Source organism: Lagenorhynchus albirostris, chromosome 21, assembly GCF_949774975.1.
Source record: "Lagenorhynchus albirostris chromosome 21, mLagAlb1.1, whole genome shotgun sequence".
Taxonomy (NCBI): Eukaryota; Metazoa; Chordata; class Mammalia; order Artiodactyla; family Delphinidae; genus Lagenorhynchus; species Lagenorhynchus albirostris.
In genome coordinates, this window is record NC_083115.1 from 10,451,494 (window position 1) to 10,476,738 (window position 25,245).

Here is a 25,245-nt window from a genome sequence, read left to right on the forward strand (position 1 = left end):
GATCCGATATTTCTTTCACATCAATTTAGAGACACATGCCTATAGTTTATAATGGCAAGTCTTGAAATTAGTAGCTTAAGGAATATGCTTTGCACTGTGCTTCACTATGCAAAGTAAGGGTACAAGGGTATGCATATATATTTTACTTTAATCAATTCATCTTGTGGAGTGCAATGAACAGAATTATTTTTAACTTTACTGGTACGACTTTTGAACCAGTTCTGTCAGAGAGAGTGCTTAAATGAGCACCAAATATGTTCCCTCTCCCTGAGCACAGAACCAAACTACATTTCCCAGCCTCCTTAAACCTAGGTGGGGGTCATGTGACTAATTCTGACCAATGGGATGAGAGCAGAAGGCCACTGTCACTTCCAAACCAAGGCAGTTAAGAATGTGTGTGTGTATGTGTGTGTTCATGTGCACATGTGCTGTTTTGGACACTCTCGTTCTGCCTACAATATTGGCTGTATATTGCCAGAGTGACGCTGAAGCCAAGTGTCAAAGATGGAGGAGCCATCGTCCTCTGTTACAGCACAGGAGAAAAAGATCCCCAAGTCACCTCTTAGGGGAGTAACCCAACCAAGAACAACTGTGCTGGAATCTAAGTCAGTAAGATACAAGTTTTTACTGTATTAAAACACTAAGAGTTGTTTTCTTCTTTTAAACAGCAGTTGTCACGCCCCAACTAAATCATAAAAATAATAGTGTTCTTTTTTTCCAAGTTTGCATGTACTAGTACACCAACAAAATGCCTATACATAAAATGAGTTACGTGGCATACTATTTTTGATATAAATAATACACTGTTTTTCATTTGAGGATGATCTAATATTACATATCTCCCATACTTAATTTTATAATTCCAGGTTCATGAGTCACTCTTTTACTATATACATGAGGCAATATATAAGCAATATTGCCAGCTTGTACTACAACCTTTTCTCTGTCCTTAATTGATTCAGTGAGTCTCTGCCTAAGACTTTCTGATGTCTTTTGTTTTCTTATTCAGAATTTGCAATTATAATTTATCTAATGATTTACCAATTTTAAGTCATATCAGCCATTTGATTAGACATATAATAATTGTTTTAACCCTTTCTAAGGAAACAATGCTTGATGAGGAAATGAGGGGTAGAATAGAGGAGAACTCAGAACTCCAGAAATTCTGGTCCAGGGGACCATGAGATGAAGTATATTTACATTTACTCTCTTCAGTCTTACTTTATGCTAAGAAACTAAAGACCTGGAATGCTAACTTCCCCCCTCTGATGATGCTTAAAGACATCAATATGGCTCAATAAAAGGAAACAAAGTGCGGATTTAATTATCTTTGGCTATATTTTAGGGTTTATCATTTGCAGCCACAACTTTCTCTATCTGTAAAGTGGGCATCATGTAACATATCAATTTTCAAGGTGAGTAAAGAACAACCTTAAGACACAAGGCATTAATATACTAAAATATAGGTATTCAAGTCCATAGAGTTTTTTTTTTTTAAAGGCTTTTCTATAGGACTTTAGAAATCACCACTCAGAGAACTAAGAGAAGAATCTATCTAACTGGATTAGTGTTTGTGAATGGAAATGCTCTATAAAATCCACAAAATGTCTGGCATGTTTTAATCTAGTTTTAATATATTTTAATAATATGGACATAAGAAATTTAATTACAGCCAGAAGCTGGCAACCGAAAGAGGCATCTCCAAGTATTTTTGCCTTAGCACCAACCCAGACATAGGGCCTTGCTGCCTCCAAACATTTGAGTGTGTGTATATACACATCTAAAGACATCCTGAACATGATGCTATCCTATTTCACTTAATGGTTAAGAGCGTGGGCTCTGGAGTCAGGCTGAGTTCAAATTCCAGCCCCACTGGTATGACCTTGAGCATGTTTCCTAACACCACTGACTCAGTTTCCTCATCTGAAGAATGAGGATAAAAATAATGATTTGTCTCATGAGTGGCTGTGAGAGTGAATTATCTCTGGGGAAGCCTTAGCACACTTCCTGGTCATACAGCAAGTGCTCAGCAAACATTAGCTGTATCTTTATTACCCTTCATCTGCATATTTGAATTGGTCATATTTTTAGTCCCTTAGAGTGAATCCAGCTTGCCCATGGGAGCCGAGGCCCGAATAACACATTCTGTGGGTATCTGTCTTTGCCTTGAGAATTCTTCCAGCCCACCCTTCCTTATCCCACTCTCTCTCCAACTTGGCTTCCACAAGATGCCTCCTAGGAGAAGAAACACACACTCTGCCTCTGCCAGACTCATATACTTCTTTTTTTCTTTTAAGTTTGTACTTCTTAATTTTTATTTATTTATTTTATAGAAATATAGTTGATTTACAATATTAGTTTCAGATGTACAGTATTATATTAGTTTTAGGTGTACTACATAGTGATTCAGTGTTTTTCTAGATTATACTCTATTCAAAGCTATTATAAAATATTGGCTATATTCCCTGTGCTGTACATTACACCCTTGTATCTTATTTATTTTATACATAGTAGTCTGTACCTTTTAATCCTCCACCCCTATCTTGCCCCCTCCCTCCTTCCTTCCCCCCACTGGTAACTAATTTGTTCTCTATATCTTTAAGTCTGTTTGTATTTTGTTATATTCATTTGGTTCAATTTTTAGATTGCACATATAAATGATAACATACAGTATTTGTCTTTCTCTCCCTGACTTATTTCACTAAGCATAATACCCTCCAGGTCCATCCATGTTGTTGCAAATGACAAAATTTCACTCTTTTTTATGGCTGTGTAGTACTCCTTTGTGTATATTTACCACATCTTCTTTATCCATTCATCTGTTGGTGGACACTTAGGTTGCTTCCATATCTTGGCTATTATAAATAATGCTGCTATGGGATTTCCCTGGTAGTCTAGTGGTAAGGATTCTGCGCTTTCACTGCAGAGGCCTGGGTTCAATCCCTGGTTGGGGAACTGACATCCCACAAGCTGTGTGGTGTGGCCAAAAAAAAAAAAAAAAAAAATGCATCTGTGAACACTGGGGTGCATATATCTTTTCAAATTAGTGTTCTCATTTTCTTTGGATGTATACCCAGGAGTGGAATTGCTGCATCATATGGTAGTTCTAGTTTTAGTCACTGAAATTTTTAAAGCCATGAATGTAATTTAGCAGGAACACTATCACAGGCAATCATTTTTGTTTTGTTGCTAAAGCTGTTGGATACATGTTAGACTGATTACTTTTTTGTCTGAGTGTATGACAGGAAGATAATGCTTAAATCAATATGTACATCAAAGTATCTCCACTAGCATTATTAATCTAGAAGGAAGTATTACACAGACAATAGTAAAAGAAAGGACATTTAGTCTATATTTTCAAATGGGACTTGATCATTTTAAAGCTGTTCACTGGCAAAATTTTTCACCAAGTTAGTATAGATTATATGCTACTTCATAAAAGATAGCAATAAAGAAGTTTGGGTTTTTTTTTTTGCACGGGCCTCTCACTGTTGTGGCCTCTCCCATTGCGGAGCACAGGCTCTGGACGCACAGGCTCAGCGGCCATGGCTCACGGGCCCAGCCGCTCCGCGGCATGTGGGATCCTCCCGGACTGGGGCACGAACCCGCGTCCCCCGCATCGGCAGGCGGACCCCCAACCACTGCGCCACCAGGGAAGCCCTGAAGTTTGGGGTTTTTGTTTTGTTTTTCAGTATTTGCTTTCAGAGAAAAATCCTAAAACTTGTAGGGATTTCTGATGCCAGAAAATTTTGATATATAAGAGTATATTTAGCAATCAGGGTGACTTAGAGCATGGTAATTGGCGTATGTACAATTATAATTTGCATTCCAGTTATTTAAACTGAGATATCCTTGATCAGGTTGAACATACTGTGAGTAGAAGGTCTCTTCTTCCAAGAAATAAGATGGAGACAGTCTTTGGAGAATGGCCTCACTGAACTGGTAAGTTAACTTTCTCCGGATTTTGATGACTCCCCAGTTCTTCCATAATTCCTCAGTGCTCTGGCCGTTTTCTGGTAAGTCATGGTCTTCCGGTTGCCTTTTCTTCTCCCCCAAAGTTGGGCAAGTTTTTCTTTGTTTCTTGATACAAACCGAAAGATGTCTTTGGTTTGATCTATCCACTGAATACAAGATGCCATCTCGGGATTACACAGGGATTCATGAAGGTATTGAAACAGTCGGAGCTTCTTCCTGCCTTTTCCTCCCTTTTGCTGGAGACGAGTAGGTTGCACCAGCTGGTCTTCAGGGATGTTCTGCAGAGACTGATGAATATTTCCTTCAAAATAGAGGTCCCCGGCACTGTTCTATATAAATATATTACTGTTCTCCAGTTGTAGACCAGTCCTCTGTGGGCAGCACACCGTAGCTGCTGGAATTTCCTCTGACATGAGAACAGTGGTTGGTGAAAGCCAGGTAATGTTTGTAATTTGAGGAGTACTGAAGATCACCAGTTGAATGTTGCCTCAGTACTTCAAAAGCATCTTCAAATGCTTGACCCAGCTTGTCATGTTCAACACAAGCCATGCTTCATTAACCAATTGACAATTCTGTCCATCAGAGGCCAATCTAACATTTCCAGGCTCATATACTTCTTTATCTGCCCCATGATACTTCTTTGGGCATTTAATAATTCAGTGGAGAAAATGGATTCTTCTGTTGTGCTAGCTTTTTTCAGAATATTTAAGGTGTTAGCCGAAATCACTGCTCTCCTGTTACTGCATTCCATTCCAACACATCATGAAAGAGTTGATCTCCAAAAATATATATTACTGAACCATAATTGCAATACAGGGCGATTCATTCCATTATGATTATTAGCACTATTATATTAAGATTACTCAGATTAATTTCCCTCCTAACCATTGTAATAATGTAAGCTTTTTTTGGCAAAGGACCTTATGTAATGTATTCGGTTATCCTAACTATCACACATATTCTATATTTTTCATCAACCAAGTATTTATTTTAAAAATACTGGGAATAATTTTAGAGGAAATCATTCTATTCCCAATTGCCACATACAGGCTGAATTTTTTTTAACCAATCGACGTAGTTCAGAAGTTAAAGTTTATAGTTCTACACAACACTGGCTAAGCTACTCGTTTTGCTGCTACTGATGAAAATGCTGATAAGCGAAGATCAATGCCGCTTTTACTGCTTATACAACTCAAAAGTTGGTCCCAAGGAAGGCTTCTGTGTATTGGCCATTGTTCTCCTCTCAGTAAGTGTGAAGGATGGCAGATGAAGTGACAACAGCTCCCTCTGGACCATGGGTAAGCACCACTGACCCCTGCCCATCTCCTCTGCAGAAGGAGTGAATGTCTATGTAGGGTGGTATGTCTTGGATGGATGGATTTCACAGTCAGGATGGATGTGACAGAGCAGCTTTTTTCTGGGCTCAAACCTCAGTACTTGAATTGTGCTCTCTTCCCACCCACACCCTTAGCTCCCAACCATTCCAGCAGGGATGGCCTGTCACGTTTCCTCTTTCCTGAGTCCATGATGTTAGCAATAACTGGAGTGTTTCTATGTAGATACCTAGGGAGGGGGGCAGAGATGGGGGTTTCTCTCTTACTGGCTTATCTTCTCTGAAGATCCACTCAGTGCAGTAAGTGTATGTGGTGGGGAAAGGGGAGGGGGGAGCAGGTGTTCTGTCGTCTATTGGCCCATCTTATTCTCTTTTACTTAGGGACACACGTTTCATTCTGCTGGTCAGCTTGTGAAAATCAGTTTCCAGTGATGCCTGCTTGGTGATCTGTTTTGAGGTAAAGCATGTGTATCATCTGAACTGAACAAACAAGAGGAGAAAAATACAACTATATTTTCTCGGAGAAGAATTCCCATTGACAGGCTGACAGTTTCTTTACCAATTTTTTTTTTAATCCCACTCGCTCATTTTTGGCAGGAAACATATGACATCCCCACAATGAATAAATACAGAGTCTAAGTGTATCCTGGGGATCAGAGCATCAGAAAGCCATTATCACCCCGAGGTCTGCACGGGTAACCCACTGAAACTGTAGCTGTAAGTTAGAAGGGGGCATGCAACAGGAGCTGTGGCCTTCAGAAGAGGAATTAGTTACTGCCAACCATGACCAGGTAAGGAGCATTCATGTGGAAATGAATGCCTAGGATTCTCTCCTTCCACCCTACAACCTCCGGCCGGTGCCTCCCTTTGGGGAAACCCAACTTGAAGACAGAGGGCAAGGGAGTCTGTTGATGCCAGCATCCCAGGACACAGAGTTTGGGGGAGCCAGGCGGACAGTGTATGAGAAAGAGCAAGTGGGGATCAGTCATCATGTAGACAGATCTTCAAGAAACAAGCCAGGGCTTCCCTGGTGGTCCAGTGGTATAGAATCCTCCTTCCAATGCAGGGGACGCGGGTTCCATCCCTGGTCGGGGAACTAAGATCCCACATACCGCAGGGCAACTAAGCCCGTGCGCCACAACTACTAAGCTCGTGCACCTCAACGAGAGAGCCGTGCGCTGCAAACTACAGAGCCCACGCGCCCTGGAGCCTGTGCCAGGGCTCCAACAACTAGAGAAGGAAAACCCCACACACCACAACTAGAGAGAAGCCCGCATGCTGCAACGAAGATGCTGCATGACGCAGCTAAGCCCTGACACAGCCAAATAAAGAAATAAATAAATGAGAAAAATTTGAAAAAGATAAAAAAGAAAGAAAAGAAACAAGCCACACAGACTCCCCTGTTCAAACTATAATTAACTTTCAAAGCACAGTTCAAACATAGCCTCTTGGGAGCTTTTCCTGGTAACTCCAGTTTTTACTGATTTCCCTCTTGTTTGAATTTATAGCACTTAAAGCTTGTCTTGGTATTTCTCTTTATACACATAAGGAAAGGCAGTTCGAACTTGACATCTGAAATACTTCGTTTTGCAGTATATTGTGGCTTGGTTAGAGGCTACATTGATGAACAGTTATTTTATATTTAAGAGTGTTGCTCCTTTAAAACATTAGTAACTCCGTATCTTAGCACTTTAAACAAAACTTCTGAACTTCCCAGCCCAGTGGGTGCTTCAATGTTCACCAGCTTTATTCTCTGAACACTAATTTATTAATGGCCTCCTATAGTTGGTTCCAACCGTGAATGTGAAGAAGTGAGGATATAGCCCTTGATCTCAGGAGCTTCTATTCTTTCTTTCCATTCATGAATTTACTCATTTGTCCAACAACATTTTAGTGTGTACCTGTTATGCCCCAAAAACTGTGCTAGGCACTGCAGTTCCAATGGTGACAGGAAGACAGACCTGGCGTCATGGAACTTGCAACCTAATGAGGGAGAAGGTATCCAAAAACAATTTTAAAAGCATCACAGGAGCAAGTGTAAAACTGCAAGGCTATGGAGAGCCATGAGGACAAATAACAGAGGGAACTGACTTAGGGAAGTGAGAGAAGGCTTCCCTGAGGACAGGGTCATTAATGTGAATGCAGACGAGTAAGAGTTAACTAGATGACTGCTAGGGGGCACTTTATAACCACAGGGAACAGCAAAGCCTGTCTCCAAAGAGAGGATGGCAAGGAAGGGGACCTAAGGAGGCAACAGTGGGTTAGGTGGCTACAGTAGGAGACTGGGAACAGAGGCAAGGGCCAGGAACTGCCTGCCGGGGAAGTTCTGGTAAGGATCCCAATCTTCATATCAAGAGTAGTAAAGTTTGGGATTAACAGATACACACTACTATATATAAAGTAGATAAACAACAAGGACTTCCTGTAGAGCACAGGGAACTACATTCAATATCTTATAATAACTATAATGGAAAAGCCTGAAAAATATATACGTTTTATTTTATAAAATATATATATATATTTTATATATATATATTTTATATATATTATATATATATGTTTTATATATATATAAATGAATCACTTTGCTGAACACCTGAAACGAACACAACTTCGTAAATCAACTACATTTTTTAAAAATAGAGGAAAAAAACATAGCTCACGCATATATAACTTTATAACACAGTTATAAACTCTTCACTCAACAAAATTTTTTTTCTGTACAGCAGTCTAGTGATGAAATGAAAAACCTGAATTCTTTCCAATAAAAACATGTGCAACTGAATATTATAAAAAAAAGTAGTAGTGAAAAGCCATTGGGGGGTTTGGGCAGTGGACCAGGACATAGTGGGAGAAAGAAGGAGAAGTGGATGAATTTGAACGACATGGGGGAGATAAGATCAATAAGGCCTTGGTGAATCATTGGATATAAGGAAATAAGAAATATACAGTGAGAAAGTATCTATCTAAAATGGGTGAGAAGCTAGTCACTGAGATAGGAAATGCTAGATTAGGACCAGATATGACAGGAGGGGGAGAACACAGTGACATACTATGTGCTATACCATAGTACTACAAGGGTTATAACAGCTTATATAAGAAGATGTGGAAGAAGCCAAGAGGGGTGAGAATCGTGGTCAGTACAGTGCTTTCACAGCAAAGGATACTGCCCAGTGGTATGACCACTGTCTTATTTAATAAGTCGCTAAAGCTAGAATATCTATAGATATAAAAGACTTAATGTGATTTCTAAAAACAGTCCATTTAATTCAAGATCATACTGTAGGTATAAGCTAGAAAAATATGGGAATGTGTTCCCCTCCCTTTGCACTTGGAAAAATGGAGATTTACAGCAGTTAATAACGTGGTCAATGTCATATACTCTTGAGTCAGCAGAAAAGTAAAGGGAGAAAAAAATAATCAAGTTTCAAAGAGCTGGAAGGAAATTTAGAGATCATTTGACCTAGCCCCTTCGTGGGCCAAGAGTACAAATTTTTGTCAAGGTTTGATAGGTAGCAACAGAGGTGTAACTAGAACCCAGTTGTCCTGACTCTCAGTCCTGCACTGCTTTTTTCACTCCAGCACATAAACTGAGTTTCAAGCTAACGCTTCATTGCTCAAGGATTTGGCCTCTCCCAGTAGCGAAAGAATCCTATTTGAAAGTGGTGGATAGCAAAAAAGCATCATGGAGCAATTGAGGCCCAGCTATGCTAGGTGAAAACGTAGGCGGATGTGAACTTTGGCAAGTCCATGAGGACCACATATGAGAACAATTACAACAACTCCCTGTGATCTCAATTTCTTCACCTATAAAATGCGATCGTTGTGAATAATTATGTTCTTCTTCTATGAAATTATGGTTCTATGTATGATTCTTCCAACATCTTAATACCCCGCTGGACTTGGGAAAATAACTCTACCTTTCATTGTTTGCAATATGTTTCCTGGTGAAAGGGAATATGTGCTGGTTTTTATCATTGAACATATTTTCATGTTTAAACTCCAGAGAAAGTGAGAGGAAAGCATAAAACAGGAAGCATCTGTATTTTTAACTGGCAGAGCAAGTGGAATTTGATGTGACTTCAATATTTTTCACTGCCTTGTATTCACAGATGGCTAGAATTCAAAAGTGCTTTACATAAGAAAATGGGTGGAAACTGGTAAGAAGACCTTGCAAAGAGAGGAAGGAAGGAAGGAGGGAAGGAAGAGAGAGGGAGGGAGGGAGGGAGGACAGAAGTCAACATGGGAGTGGGGAAGGAGGAAAGCAGGAAGATTATGAATACCCCCAGGTATTACTAATCTACCACTGGAGGAAGAAATGGGAGGGCAAGGAAGGGAGAAGGAGGGGGAGGGGAACATCGAAGTGGAGGAAGAGGAGGGAAGGAGAGAGAGAAAGGTGGCAAAATTGCGCTGACTTTCCTCGGTACGGTCTAGAGATAGGGCTTTGGTTCCGAGCTAGCTTTCCCACTTGGAAGTCTCGATTCTTCCACTGTTTGCTGACTGAGCAGTCTAAATTACGCACACGTCCATTCTCCTCATCCAAAAGATGAAGCAGCCAACAGAGAATGAGAGAAGTGCTTCAGGTGAACAAAGCTTCACCAAAGAACATGCCTGCTGTTTGCACAAAAGCACATGTTTAGTAGGACTTGGTCCCAACACCTGGATTGAAGCACACCATGTATATCATGCTGCCTTGGAAGGAAGCTCTGCAGCCAGGGTGGTTGTTTGATGCCTAGAACTAAACGGTTACTATGTTCTCCCATCCTTCTCTTCAGACCACCCATGGTCTTCTGGTTCTGGTGTTCTCTTAGATGTTTTTTCATATCCGCTGAAGAATACTGCTATCACTTTCTTTCTTAGTGTACCATGGATTCTGAAGCTTTCCAACCTTAAGGCTCTCTGAGAAGTCAGAAATGTATGTGAATTCAGATCCAAGGAAGATTCTTTTAGAGATTTTCACTGGGTTTCTTGACTTACAAAACAAGCGGTATGCAATATTTTGCTATTGATGAGAGAATGTCAGGGAGTTGCTGCTGGGCTACAAATACCCAACAAATACTTTCTCTGCACACCTAAAATTACGAGTAGTAACGGCAGCTGGTAGACCACGGAGCCAAGAATTTGTATTTCTCTCACTCTCTTCCTCAACAGTACAACCTGGTATCTACTTCTTTTCTTTCTCTCCTTCTTTTCTAGATTTCGTCATCCTTTTCTTTATCAAAGAGTCAGTCTATGGCAAATCGTGAAGGGAAGGCTGTCAGTAGTGAGGGGAGAGGGAAAACATAAAGGATATAGTCACCCTCGGGTTGTTTCTTCTTCCTCTGCTTCCAGAGCTGGCTTGTCCCGGCAATGTCCCCCAACCCCACCCACTTCGTGTCCCTTTCCTTCTAAACCTCATACATCACTTCTGCCTAGACCTCTGACCCACTTGGAAGAAACCCCTTAAATGTCCAGCCTCACTTGAGTCTTACTTTAAAGCTTCATGTACTCAGTGTTGGAATTTCTCTGAACTTTCTCCATTTTACCACGGAATCTAAGAAAAGACAAAACAGAAAGTACCAGAGACTGTTCATACTTCACTGGTTTCTCACTGTTGCTAACAGATTTATTCATTTATTCTGAAGGGTAGAAAGTTCTTTCCTGGTGGACAATGAAGGGAAAAACTAGTTTAAAAGCAATCGGCTGAAGACACTGATGAAAGAACTTAAAGATGATACAAACAGATGGAGAGACATACCATGTTCTTGGATTGGTAGAATCAACACTGTGAAAATGACTCTTACCCAGAGCAATCTACAGATTCAATGCAATCCCTATCAAACTACCAGTGGCATTTTTCACAGAACTAGAACAAAAAATTTCACAATTTGTATGGAAACACAAAAGACCCTGAATAGCCAAAGCAATCTTGAGAAAGAAAAACGGAGCTGGAAGAATCAGGCTCCCTGACTTCAGACTATACTACAAAGCTACAGTAATCAAGACAGTATGGGACTGGCACAGAAACAGAAATATAGATCAGTGGAACAGGATAGAAAGCTCAGAGATAAACCCACGCACATATGGTCACCTTATCTTTGATAAAGGAAGCAAGAATATACAGTGGAGAAAAGACAGCCTCTTCAATAAGTGGTGCTGGGAAAACAGGACAGCTACATGTAAAAGAATGAAATCAGAACACTCCCTAACACCATACACAAAAATAAACTCAAAATGGATTAAAGACCTAAATGTAAGGCCAGACACCATCAAACTCTTAGAGAAAAACATAGGCAGAACACTCTATGGCATAAATCACAGCAAGATCCTTTTTGACCCACCTCCTAAGAAATGGAAATAAAACCAAAAATAAACAAATGGGACCTAACGAAGCTTCAAAGCTTTTGCACAGCAAAGGAAACCAGAAACAAGACCAAAAGACAACCCTCAGAATGGGAGAAAATATTTGCAAATGAAGCAACTGACAAAGTATTAATCTCCAAAACATACAAGCAACTCATGCAGCTCAATATCAAAAAAACAAACAACCCAATCCAAAAATGGGCAGAAGACCTAAATAGACATTTCTCCAAAGAAGATATACAGATTGCCAAGAGACACATGAAAGAATGCTCAACATCATTAATCATTAGAGAAATGCAAATCAAAACTACAATGAGATATCATCTCACACCAGTCAGAATGGCCATCATCAAAAAATCTACAAACAATAAATGCTGGAGAGGTTGTGGAGGAAAGGGAACCCTCTTGCACTCTTGGTGGGAATGTAAATTGATACAGCCACTATGGAGAACAGTATGGACGTTCCTTAAAAAACTAAAAATAGAAGTACCATACGACCCAGCAATCCCACTACTGGACATATACCCTGAGAAAACCATAATTCAAAAAGAGTCATGTACCAAAATGTTCATTGCAGCTCTATTTACAATAGCAAGGACATGGAAGCAGCCTAAGTGTCCATCAACAGATGAATGGATAAAGAAGATGTGGCACATATATACAATGGAATATTACTCAGCCATAAGCCAAAAAGGAATGAAACTGAGTTATCTGTAGTGAGGTGGATGGACCTAGAGTCTGTCATACTGAATGAAGTAAGTCAGAAAGAGAAAAACAAACACCGTATGCTAACACATATATACGGAATCTAAAAAAAAAAAAAAGAAAAAAAGAAAAGAAATGGTCAGAAGAACCTAGTGGCAAGACAGGAATAAAGATGCAGACGTAGAGAATGGACTTGAGGATACGGGCAGGGGGAAGGGTAAGCTGGGACAAAGTGAGAGAGTGGCATGGACATATATACACTACCAAACGTAAAATAGATAGCTAGTGGGAAGCAGCCGCATAGCACAGGGAGATCAGCTCGGTGCTTTGTGACCACCTAGAAGGGTGGGATAGGGAGGGTGGGAGGGAGACGCAAGAGGGAGAAGATACGGGGATATATGTATAGTTGATTCACTTTGTTATAAAGCAGAAACTAACACACCATCGTAAAGCAATTATACTCCAATAAAGATGTTAAAAAATAAAATAAGTAAAATAAAAAATTGAGGGGGGAAAAAAAAGCAATCTGTTGAGGCATTTGGTTAGAAAGCATGCTGGTCCTCCTTGGAACTAAGAACGTACAAAAAGCACTTCTGCCACACCATAGATTCTACTGAACTTTTAGATTACGGGAAACCCCTGGCTCTCACATTTAGCCACACGGCGGATGGAGAATCCCCTTCTCCTAGTAAGTACCTGAAACCAAAATACATATACCTTTTCCCAAAGAATTATTGAATATGATTATTCTCTACCTTTGGGCAAATTTGAATGGGTTCTTTTACCTCTTCAAATTGAACATCAATTTTTGTGTGCAAGTGTATAGCAGGTGAATTTATTTAGTGGGGTGGTCATAGCTTTTTACCTGCTTAAAAGTTCTTTTGATCTAAAAGTAGATAAGTGGGAATTCCCTAGCAGTCCAGTGGTTAGGACTTGGTGCTTTTTTTTTCTTGCGGTACGCGGGCCTCTCACTGCTGTGGCCTCTCCCGTTGCGGAGCACAGGCTCCGGACGCGCAGGCCCAGCGGCCATGGCTCACGGGCCCAGCCACTCCGCGGCATGTGGGATCTTCCCGGACCGGGGCATGAACCCGTGTCCCCTGCATCGGCAGGCGGACTCTCAACCACTGCACCACCAGGGAAGCCCAGGACTTGGTGCTTTAATTGCGGTGGCCCGGGTTCAATCACTGGTTGGGGAACTAAGATCCCACAAGATGCGCGGCGAGGCAGGAAAAAAAAAAAAGAGGAATAAAAGTGGATAAGCAAACTTGCCTCACAGATTAATTAGTGCAAAGTGTGTGTTTTTTGGGGGGCTGACCTGTGGACTTAACTGGGTTCAAATTCATTCTTTGGGACAATTGCTTCTGGATTCCAAAAAACTCACTTAAAATCTGCTTTGAAACATAGTATTTTCTCATAAATTAGAGATGAACTATATTACCGGAAATAGTTCTGCATAAATTGATGTGTGGATTACAGGCAGCAAAGCAGTTTACTATTTAAAGGAATCTTATGGGAAATTATCTCATATTCATTGATCACCCCCTACATTATCTGAGTTATGAGTATGAATTAGACATCCTTAAAATAGAGTACCCACACATGACTAAAACTAGGGTTTTGTGTCTTTTTCAAACACGTTTCTCTTATCCATTCATTTATTTTTAAAATTAAAAGTTAAGCTTGGAATATGTGATAAAGCCATCGGGGTTTCTTTAGGTATCAGGGCCACCAGTGTCCCCTACAGCTTGTAAGCCTCCATCACCAACACCCGAAGTGAAGATCTATGTCCATAGAAAAAAAAAACATGACTTTGAAAAAATAGCATTTCCTTTCTACTTTGTAAGCAATGTTTCTCTCTGATGGAATGTCTGAACACTACATGAACAACTAAGATTGTTAGGGTGCAAAATGTTATTTGAATGTAGCTGTGGAGTTCTCTGGATACAAAATAAATGGCTGACTTACAAATAATTAGAGTTTTATTTTTAAATTTAGCTTCATGGGGCCTAGCTCACTGATAAGGCATTTATAGATTGGGTTAGCAGTATCCATTTCTCTCCCCTCTTCCCTACTTCCTTTAAGTGTTCCCCTCCCTCAATGGAAATACTGCAGAAGGCTTGGTGCCTATAGAGGGGACTTCACGAATGATCTCTGAAATCCTGTCCAACACTGAAATTCTGTGAACGTCACCCAAAGGCGCTGGTCCCCACAGGAGGAATATTAAAGTCTGGGGCCTGAGAAGTACGTCTGGCTTCAAATATCCTCCTGCTTTTCCAGCTCATACTGGCTGCTGCCAGGTCCTCCTGCCCAGGTTCCTGATTCCAGCTGCTTCACCTGGCTCTCTCCTTTTCATTTCTTGCCCACTTCCCCAGCAAGTATTGACACTCAGGTTTCTGATCCTCAGGGGTCCTCCTGTCCACCACGCACATTCTCCTTTGAAGTCACGCTTCCTAGGCTCTCATTTACGGGGCTCTAGTGCCTTCCCCTGGCCTGACTTCAATACAGCTCTAAACTATACCTGACCCTACCTCCCCTTCCCTCAACCCCAGACTTGCCTTCCTGATCCAAACCTTCTTTTGACTTGAAGAATCGTGTACTGATAGCCCTTTTACCTGGGAAGTTATTTTATTTCATGCTGCTTCATTTATATCTATGGGTTTTATTTTAGTCCAAATGACAGCCTGATTCTTAGCTTCCCTGTTGAGGCCTTTTTGCTTTCTCTAAGATATATTCTAGGATTTCCATCCAGGGAGCCTCCAGACATGTCAAGAAATAATATACCCCAATCTCTAATTCTTAGAAATCTCTCTGGGCTATGAATATGCCATTTTTCTCCTTGATACCTAGATCCTGGGCAGCTCCTATTAGGTACAATTTTTTTTCCTTCACCAGTTGTCTTGCCTCTTATCTATAAGGTACTCCATTTCATATAAGGTACTTCATTTTCATATCTATAAGGTACTTAGCTATTACATCTCTTCCTAAGAAATCCCCAATCTAATTTTTTCTTTTTTTCTGGCCACCATTCCAGTTTATAGCTGAAAAGATGACAAAGATAACACCTCATATCCCATCTTTGTTGATGCAAATGTTGACAGTAGGTTGACAAACAGTGGAATCTTAAAAGTACACTAAAAATTTATAACTTGGCTTTTGCACATCAGGAAACAGGATAGAGAATGCTTTGCAATAAATATGGGAATGGAACACTTCTTTATTCACACTTTTCTCTATTACCTGCATAGGGGAGGAAACTGAAGATCTAGTCCCCTTAGAGCTTCAAAGGCAGTGAGATACTAAGGTACCTACAGGACAGGGTTCTTTTTCATTCTGCCACACTCTCAGTGGAGATGTTTGCAAATTAAAATGTGTCTTCTCCACTGAATGTGGCATTTATTATTCTAGAAGGCTTTCAACCCCTTTGTTCTTTTCTTTCATGTACATAAAACGAACAAAATGCAGTCTGTAATGCTGTGTAACCTCAGTTGCTTTGCATTATTTTCATTTATTTGATTGTCTTTTGAGGCTTATATTTGACATATAAGGATGCCTTCTTATAAGAAAATGGATATGGTAATAAAGCATCTTAATACATTCAATCAATACATTTATAAGAATGATTTTTTTAAAAAAATTCCAGATCTTGCTGGTACTGCCAAGAAAACCAGCTTTAGCAGATGAAAGAATTTTAAAGCTGAACTCTGTATCGATCAGTCCTTTTAGTTAGTATTCCCCTTCCATTTTATGTTTCCAAAGAGCTTACAACCATTCATCAGGTTTTTTTACGTCAAACCTGGTAGACAAAAGATATGGTCAAACTCCATTTTCCAAATTGGGACCCTGAGATCTGGGGAAGGAAAGTTTCATCTATTGCAACCAAGGTCAGGAAACCATTTTACTTTTTTATTGGACTTGAGATAATTCTATGAAGTTGCTGCCATCTCATCCTATCCTTTTGCCTTTTTCTCTAAAATCAAAACAATCAACAACTGTGTACTGAGTGTCTCCTGTGCTATCCTCTCTGGGGATGAAAAAGCATGTTCTTGCCTCAATGACTTAGTAAGCTATTTTTAAAGAAAACACATAAATCCATAACAAAATATATAACCTCCAAGGGAATTTATATTAAATGGCCTGTTCAGTGTTATGGACATTGATAACAGAAGGACACCGCTTCAGACCTAAGTGATTAGGGAGGTTGTCCATGGAAGCTGATTCAGTTCCTGAGGGAGGGGAAGGCTTTCCCAGCCAGGAGGCACCCAGGAGCCAAGGCCTAGACACCATAGTGTGCGTGCTTTATCGAGAAGACAAGGAAGAGACCAACTAAGATAGAAAAGAAATTTCACATAGAGAGAACGTATTATAATAAGCCTGCACTTATGATCACTTCGGAAATTAGGTATAAAATAGGTGGTCAAGTTTTGAGAAATGTCCAGTCCAGGGTTCTTAAAAGCTCAGCCTTATTGACATCTTTGTAATCCTTTGTATGGGCTTATACACGCTTTTGCAAGAGTAATTGAAGACACAGAGTAACTAAGATTCTCTCCTCGAGAAGCAGGGATATTTTTATTATTCCCACTTTGAGGATGAGAAAACGGAGGCTCGGGATGCTAACCTGCCTCAATCTACACAACTAGTAAACTCAAGGATCAGGTTTCCAGCCCCCAAATATTGATCTTCTCAAAGTCTTTCCTCTTAATAACTTTGCTAAGACACACAGCCCCTGGGTGACAGCTTCCCAAGTGGAGAACAACAGAGGTGGACAGAGTGAAACTGGGAGTCTTGACGGGCCTCCTCCTCTCCAACTTAATACCTGTGAAGACCTGGGCAAATTACGTCATAAATCCACATCTCAGTTACCTTATCAGGGATTGCAAACCGAAAATAATACCACCTTCTGCCGTGTTGTGAAGATTCAACACAATGGTATCTACATAGTATCCTGCGGATAAAAACTAACATGCCCCAAATATTAGTTTCTCCTTTCTTCCCCATGTCATCTGCCTCTAATATTGAAATGTGTAATCTGTGAAACTACGTCCAGCAGTGGTCACGTGCTTGGCCTTACTCCCCAAATCGTTCAGCAGTGCCTGAAAGTCTTTCTAAATTAACAGAGGTGGTGAAGTGTATGAAACTCCCTTGAAGGGCTTCAGAGTGGGGAGAGTCTGATACACTGGAGATAAGTTCTACCTCTGCTGTGTCTTCAATGTGTTATGATTATGGCACAGTGGTTAGTACTCAGACTCTGGGGCTTAACTGTGTCTGGTTCAAATCCTGGTTCTACTCTCCCAGCTGGGTCTGCCAGGGTTAATTATTTAATCTGGCTCGGCCTCAGTTTCCTCACCTCTAAAATGGGAATATTAATAGTATCACAGGCTTAATGAGTTAATACACCTAAAACACTAGGCACAGGTATTCAAGAAATTTTAGCATCTGCGGTTTAAAAAAAATTATTATTATCATTATGATGGCTCACAGTAACCATATTAGTAACTTTGTTTTCATATTATAAAAACTTTCACATGTACTAGTATATTTGAACATTATGTTTATCCAGAGAGAATGGTAAGCTAATGGTTATTGTTCCTGTTTCGTAATAGTTTTTTCGGGGGTTGGCTAAGGCAGTAAATTATACATTATTATTTTTTAATTTTTCAAACAACACAGGAAAATTCAAACAAAAAGGTAAAAATAATGCTGAATTCCACCACCTAACAGGAAACCACAGCCAGCAGTTTGGTGAACACCCCTCCAGGCACCTGTTTCTTCACACACATGTGTAATAGATGTGCCGTGTCACAAATGGGACCATACTCAGCATTGACTTCACAAGCATTAACTGAACACCAAGCTTAGATGGGGGGATGGTGGAGTTGGAGGGAAGTGGACGGTTTGAAAGACATTTGGAGTTAAAAGGCTTCATGATGGATTAGATATGGAAGATGAGAAAGATTAGGGGACAGAGATAATTTGTGGGTTCTGCCTATAAAAAAGGACTGGTTGTTGGGGCATTTATTTAGGATGGAGCACGCCCATTCTGTGATACTGTTTTTTTACTTGTTAATATGCTATGATTAATTGTCCATGCCAATCAATATACCTGTACATTGTCACTTTTAATGACCACATAGTATTTCATGATGTTTATAGTTTTTATATATAATTCAGTTAGCTATTGTTTTTTTTTTTAAGACTGTTTTTTGATGTGGACCATTTGTTTTTTAAGTCTTTATTGAATTTGCTACAATATTGCTTGTTTTATGTTTTGGTTTTTTGGCCACAAGGCATGTGGGAACTTAGTTCTGCGACCATGGATCGAACCCTCACCCTGCATTGGAAGGTGAATGAAGTCTTAACCACTGGAATGCCAGGGATGTCCCTCAGTTAGCTATTCTTATATTGACAAACACTTAGATTGTTTCCAACTTTTTTCATAATTTTCAGTGAGGTTGCATTGAATATCTTTATAAAGACATTTGGTTTTACACTTATTCAATTATCTTCTCAGGAAAAATTCTAGGAAGGGGAAATTTCACGGCCAAAGGGTAGCAGAACAAACATTTTGATACACACTGTCAAGCTGTCCTCCATAAAAGCTGCACCAGTGGAAGCTCACATCAACAAAACAGGAGAGTGCCTATCATTTATCAGTCTGTCTTTGCCAATTCTGGGTACCAATGCTCTTTTAAAATTTTTCTTTTAATATGTCCATTTAAAAATAGAACAGGTGATGAAGATTCAGAGAGGTTAAATAACTCACATGATCTCACACAGCTAGAGTAGGGAAGCTGGAGAGGACATTGTTTTCCCATTGGCCCAATGCTTGTTTTGCTAAATTTATGATTTTAAAGCATTATCTCTCAAAAAGACAAAAAGTAAAACAAAAGTCCAAACTCTTCACAGACAGCACATCTTTGGTCCTAGCCCTACTCCAGAGGGTTAAGAAGAAATTACCCAGGTGCTGGACTCCTTTAATAGCCAAGTGGGATGATGTTTAAGAGACAACTCTGAAAGTCCTCCCAAACAAAACGTTCTCTTCTTCCGGGTCTTGCCACTGAAAACTATCAAGAAATGGATACCTTGGGGCTAAAATACTACACATCTAAAATTCTCTTTTTAAAATACAAAACATTCCTTGTTATGATAATAAACACATCAAAACCAGTGGCAGTGTGGAGCGACTTAACAAATTGCCCACCTTCAGAGCCCCAAAGAAATGAAGCTGATAGCACAGGTTAGTGCTGATGTGGGAAGAGCTAGTCACAGACAGGTGAGCTGTAAGACTACATCTAAGGGAAACTCCACTTATCTCACAATACAGTACACATCCTGCCAAGCACTCTACACTCTTCTACACAATTTAGTTACTTCCTCAAATGAGATTTAAATTCAGCACAACAGATATGGAATAAAGGTAGGTCACCAATGCCCCAACTCTACTTCTTTCATGACACCCTCCTCCCCAGTGTAGACCCTTCCCCCTATACACACAGACATTTCTCACCCAAGACAGTAATGTACTCAGGGGCACTTCTGCAAGGATTGCAATGGGCATGTTCTAAAAGAGACAGCAGTGGCTGGAGTTGGCTGGACTCCGGGACCCATGAGACCATAGGTTTCCTTTCTTTGGGGACCAACCAATCTGTCTGGCCCACCCACTATGCTCTGGCGAAAATGCTTGGCAGAGAATGCAAGGAGGAGTCCAGAGGTAAAGTGTAGAGGGACAGAAGGAAATTAATGTTTACTGCTTCTATATGCACCACACATCTCAAGAGGCGTGTAATTCTCTTACTAAATCCTCATGATAATCTCTCAGTCTCCTATTCCCACCCCTTTCTTTGCCACGTGTTTTCATGCTGTCCTTTTCTCAGTCAGCTTTTTGAAGAATTAAAAGTTATTCTACACAACTTAAAAGCTTCTTCCCACTAATTGGTGGAAGAAGCATCAAATGATACTGTTTTCAGAAAACAAAGGTATGGTGGGTAAGATTAACAAGACATTTTTTTCCACCAAATCATGAAGCTTAAACATGCTTTCACCAGGCCTTTGCTAGTGACATCAAACAATTAAGGTTCAAGGAATGGGTAATTTCCTGACTAATTAAAAGTGTCAAATCTTTTGGGGCAATTTTCTTTGGGGAAAATCTAACATTTATAGGTCTGTATTGCTGACAGTAAATACAACATAAGGAAGAGAACTGAAAAAATTTTCATTGATTAGGTATCTTTAATGTGCCTTGGGTTTATCATTCTGAACACTATTTTATGTAGATAAGGAGGACACAGGAGACCAAACTTGACTCCAGGATATACTCTGAAACCTATCAGTATGATTAATCCTCTTTTGTCAAGGTCTATCTTTTTCCCTAAGGGAAGTGAAACCATCAAAACTAGTCAGTAGGAAATTATGCTTCAGTTCCAATTAATAAACATTTTACACTTTTTCAAAAGGTCTACTAGGAGATCATCAGTGATATATACTGAAAGGAACCACTGAGAAACAGTCCCCGTAGAGTTAGAGATTCCCTCTCCTACACAAATGTCCTGGTGAACAACTTCAAGTTCTGACTTTGCGCTCTGCTCCAGAGGAACAGCACAGATAGATTTCCTGCTACTCCCATGTTCTTGATATGCACCTAAAATTGCTAGGTGTTTAGACTCTGACCCAACATGAGGTTTACATTAGACCTGGGCTGCCATGTATTGACCCCTATAAAACTACAGTCACTAAAAGGGTGTTTGCTACCTTATGATTTGTACCCCTTCCCAAAAAACCCCAAAGACCAGAAATTCTGCACTCACTTTCCAAAGCCTGTATGGAATTAATTGAATTTTAGGGCAGACAGGGCATTGGAAAAAGCCAACAACTGCCTGTATTCCCAATATTGTTAAAGATAATAAACACCCGAACACCATGCATGGGAGACAGCATTCATGACGTTAAAGACCATTCATGTTCTCAAGTCAGGTGATGCTGTCATTTGTGTACCTTCTCTTTATGAGAATCGGAAAAGGCATGTCCTCTAGGGTAGACACAGACCCGTGCTTGGAGCTAATACTTAATAAAAGGAGCGCTAGTTGATTTCAGCCCTTGACTGGGTACTCTGTTCAGTACACATACAGCATGACCACTTATGGCAGCCCTGCAAGCATTATAGAGAAAGTGACATGTTCTGAACTGAGCATCAGACTTGGGGAACAAAAACTTAGATTCAGGATTCATTGGAATCGTGTTCATATGTATTTATGGGAAATATAACTCTTATTTGTTCATATGTATATCTGTTTGTTTTGAAAAAATATTTTAAGCCCATAAGGATGGCATTCATCCTAATAGAAAACAAAAACTTAGATGCAGATACTTAGTAGGTTCTGGTGTAAGTATCCCAGAAAACAAGAAAGCAACTTGTTCCCCTTTGTTATTTTTTAATCCTTTTTCTGGAGAGTCTCTTTTTATATTTTCCAAGCCAGTCATTAGACGGAACAAAGAACAGAGGAGAAGGAAAGATTGAGGCTTTGGTTGAATTTGGTTATGTCTAAAGCTTTGGATTTTTCCACCCAGTTGGCTAAACCAAGCGTCTCTGTGGAGATGAGGCTCTGAAACCCCAGTTAGACACGCCACTGGCAGCCTGGCTCTGCTCACGCACAAGCCAAGAGAGGAGAAAAATGGAAGCTGGAATAATGGGAATCAATGCGAACAAGGGCAATACCTTTCACTCAAGCTTCAAATTCTGTTTCAAAAACTAACACATATGCATGCATCAGACCCTAGCAATAAACTTAGAAACTAGAACTGAGGAAAAGAAATAAGCAACGAGGGCTTCAGTGATGGTCCAAGAACCTGCTGTAATTATTACATTATTTTCAGTCGTTGTGATCATGAAACTATTTTAAGTGTCATGCACTTATTTGAGTGGGTACCTAGCCTTCATCCACCCCAGCTCAGCATTTTTAGCCAACCCTTGCCGCATCCGATGTGGTACAAACACTCTGGACAAAGTCTCAGCCCCCAAGTGTGTGAGAGATGAGTAGGATTTATTTTCCAGGTTCCTGGGCCATTTGTATGCAGGGAACTCAAGTGCTTTCAAGAACATTCTACTAAAAATGTAATTACTTCTTTTTTAACAGAGAAAATGAAAAGAAGGAAGGAATTAGAGGAGGAGAACTCGAGCAAATTGACTTGACTTTTTGTTTCCAAAGATTTGATAAAATCTCATACCAAAAGACAGTACAGAACTAAGCAATTTCAGCCTAGCTAAGAGTCCAATGTCTTCTATACTCTTACTTATTCGATTCAATAAATATTCATTGTATCTTTAGCAGACACTATTTAGGACACACACACACACACACAAACACAGATGCTCCTGGAATGATAATGTGGCCATTTAAAAAGCAGTCCACCAAAGGGTAGATTCTATAGCATTGAATTTAAAAGTTGTGAGAAAAAACTATGAGTTTAGCTCATAATCTATGCAAATACATTCTAGATTTTTAGATAAAGGAATGAATGAGCTGTTCTGAAGAACAATGCAAAGTGGGAGATCCATAGGTCAACAGATTTGAGGTCATCTTGTCAAAGTTTTCAGTGCAGCTGAAATACTAATGGTATTTATCAAGGGTTTTGGACATTCTTCTAAATACATGTATTAACTCCTATAATCCTTTCAATAATCCTATAAGAAAGTACTCTTATTGTATCCATTTTACCCTTGAAATATTGGAGGCACAGCGATTTTACAAAACCCCCCAAAGGGACAGGATAACAAAGGGTAAAGCCAATATTTGGGACTATACAGTCTGGTTCGAGAACTTAAAACTTTAAGCCCCTGGCTAGAGCACCCCTCAAATGTTTACAGGAATGAGGAGAGTAATACAAACTTGCAGATAGTTGAAGCAGCTCTGTAAAAAGATGAGACGTGGTAGACTTTCTGGCCCTGGAGGGTACAACGCCCCATCTCGAGGGGGCAGTTCTTACTCAGTTTCAGGCAGGAATTAGGGTCCTGTTGCCAGATCTGATTTTTCCAGACAAGCAGACAATTTATTTTATGGGAAATCCCATGACTTTTAAATGTTGGAAAACTATTCCCAACAAACAAGCCAAAGAAAAGACATCCAAGGGCTGGATATCTGTTACCTGTCCTCTCTGTTTTGAGTGGAGTGGCCCTCAACCTTTTTTTTCGTTCAGGTTACCCTTTGAGAATTCACTGAAGACTATTCAACTTCTCAAAGAAAAGTAATTCTAAACATACACTTGAGAATCGTTTTGTATACAATTTTGCAGAGGTTAAGCATCGATCTCCTACAGGTCCCTGGGCTTCCAGAGAAGTAATCTCTGTTCTAAATGGTCAGCAACTACTCAGTGTACTGGTACCATGTTGATGGAAGTGGGAGGGCCCCAGTTCTCACCTAGAATCCATTTCACCTGTGGGTTAGCTAATACAACAAGGTTACTCATTGGGAAAAAAATAAAGGACAACTCAAACCAAAATTTAAAAAGTCAAAATGGGGGAAAAATTAAAGGAAAATCCAGACCAAAAATAAGGGAATAAATGAAGAGCAAAATCTTAAGGATGGTACCCATCTTCTGAGTCAATAAAGGAAATTCCTGTATGTACCCATGACAGCTCTCTTTGCCTACTGATAATGAATAACTTCTCAGGCAGGCCAGCAACAGTATTTAGCATAGAACAGTACCTCACTGATGGGAATCTAGGCAAACCTCTGTCTTGGCAGAAAGATGAAACAAGAACGTCAGCTCAGGGTTACCCTCAGTCACACAGGTCTCCCTCACCACACAGACACACACACACACACACACACACACACACACACACAGCCACCCATACACAGCTTTTCTTCAAATTCAGATATTTAACTAACAGTAATCACCATCTGTGACTTCTAGGACTAAAAAGGCAACTCTGGGCCCAACCATTTTTTTTTCTTTTTTTAAAATTTTTATTCGCGTATAGTTGATTTGCAATGTTGTGTTAGTTTCAGGTGTACAGCAAAGTGAATCAGTTACACATATAACCACTTTTTTTTAGATCCTTTTCGCATATAGGCCATCACAGAGTATTGAGTAGAGTTCCTGTGCCATACAGCAGACGTGATAGCGTAGCGTAGTCACGTCTATGCTGACGAGCCAATGCAGCGACTCTCAGCAAACTGCCACATTCCCAAAGACACTAAAACCAGCAGGATTTATGATAGCGGGTGTGTACAGGAGCGTATGAGGCTGTGTGTGTGTGCATGGGTGTTTTCAATGGGTAAGATCTGTTGACTTTGGAAAGAAGAGAAGGTAACTGCAGCGTTGAATGGAATTCTAGGGACTATAAGCTTTAGGAAGAGACCAGGCTCAGGTAACTGTCCTAACAGCTTCCCACATTCCATCACCTTGTTCCTGTGCTGACTCAGAGAAGTCTCCTGAGAAACATGCTTGTCCATATGTGATGAACAACTCAGTTCGTGCCACTCTAATTCATTTCCACTCAACGGGGCACTGAGAGTCTGCTAGGCATGTGTTAGGCACAGTGGAAATAGTATTTCCAACTATGGCCCCCACCTCCACGGAGCTCACCATCTGGCAAACAAAGGACACTTCTGGTATATTTCCATTACTCTAGCTATTACTGCAAGCTACTTAAATACAGAACAATCCAGTATCAGGAGATTTTTAGTCCTAATTGACTTTAATTTATTCATATACTGTATGTTATATTATTAGTACCCCCAAATCCAGGAATATTAGCACAGAGGCAACTCCTTTGGAAGGCAAATAAATATTTCCTCCTATGAAAAGCCACAGCAACTTAGACACTAGACATGGCCCATCTGCTCGGTGGTCTGCCCAATCAGAGGCAAGAACAGATAATCACATGGCTCCCA

The 25,245-nt window shown here is 40.1% G+C and overlaps 1 protein-coding gene and 1 pseudogene across 2 annotated transcripts in view; both read right to left on the reverse strand.

Annotated features, from left to right (window-relative positions):
* Positions 1-25,245, reverse strand: part of NRG1 (neuregulin 1) — a 1,016,158-nt gene that overhangs the window by 536,388 nt on the left and 454,525 nt on the right. The gene's annotated exons all lie outside the window — the stretch shown is intronic.
* LOC132512810 (transcription factor Spi-C-like) lies at positions 3,769-4,524 on the reverse strand (annotated as a pseudogene).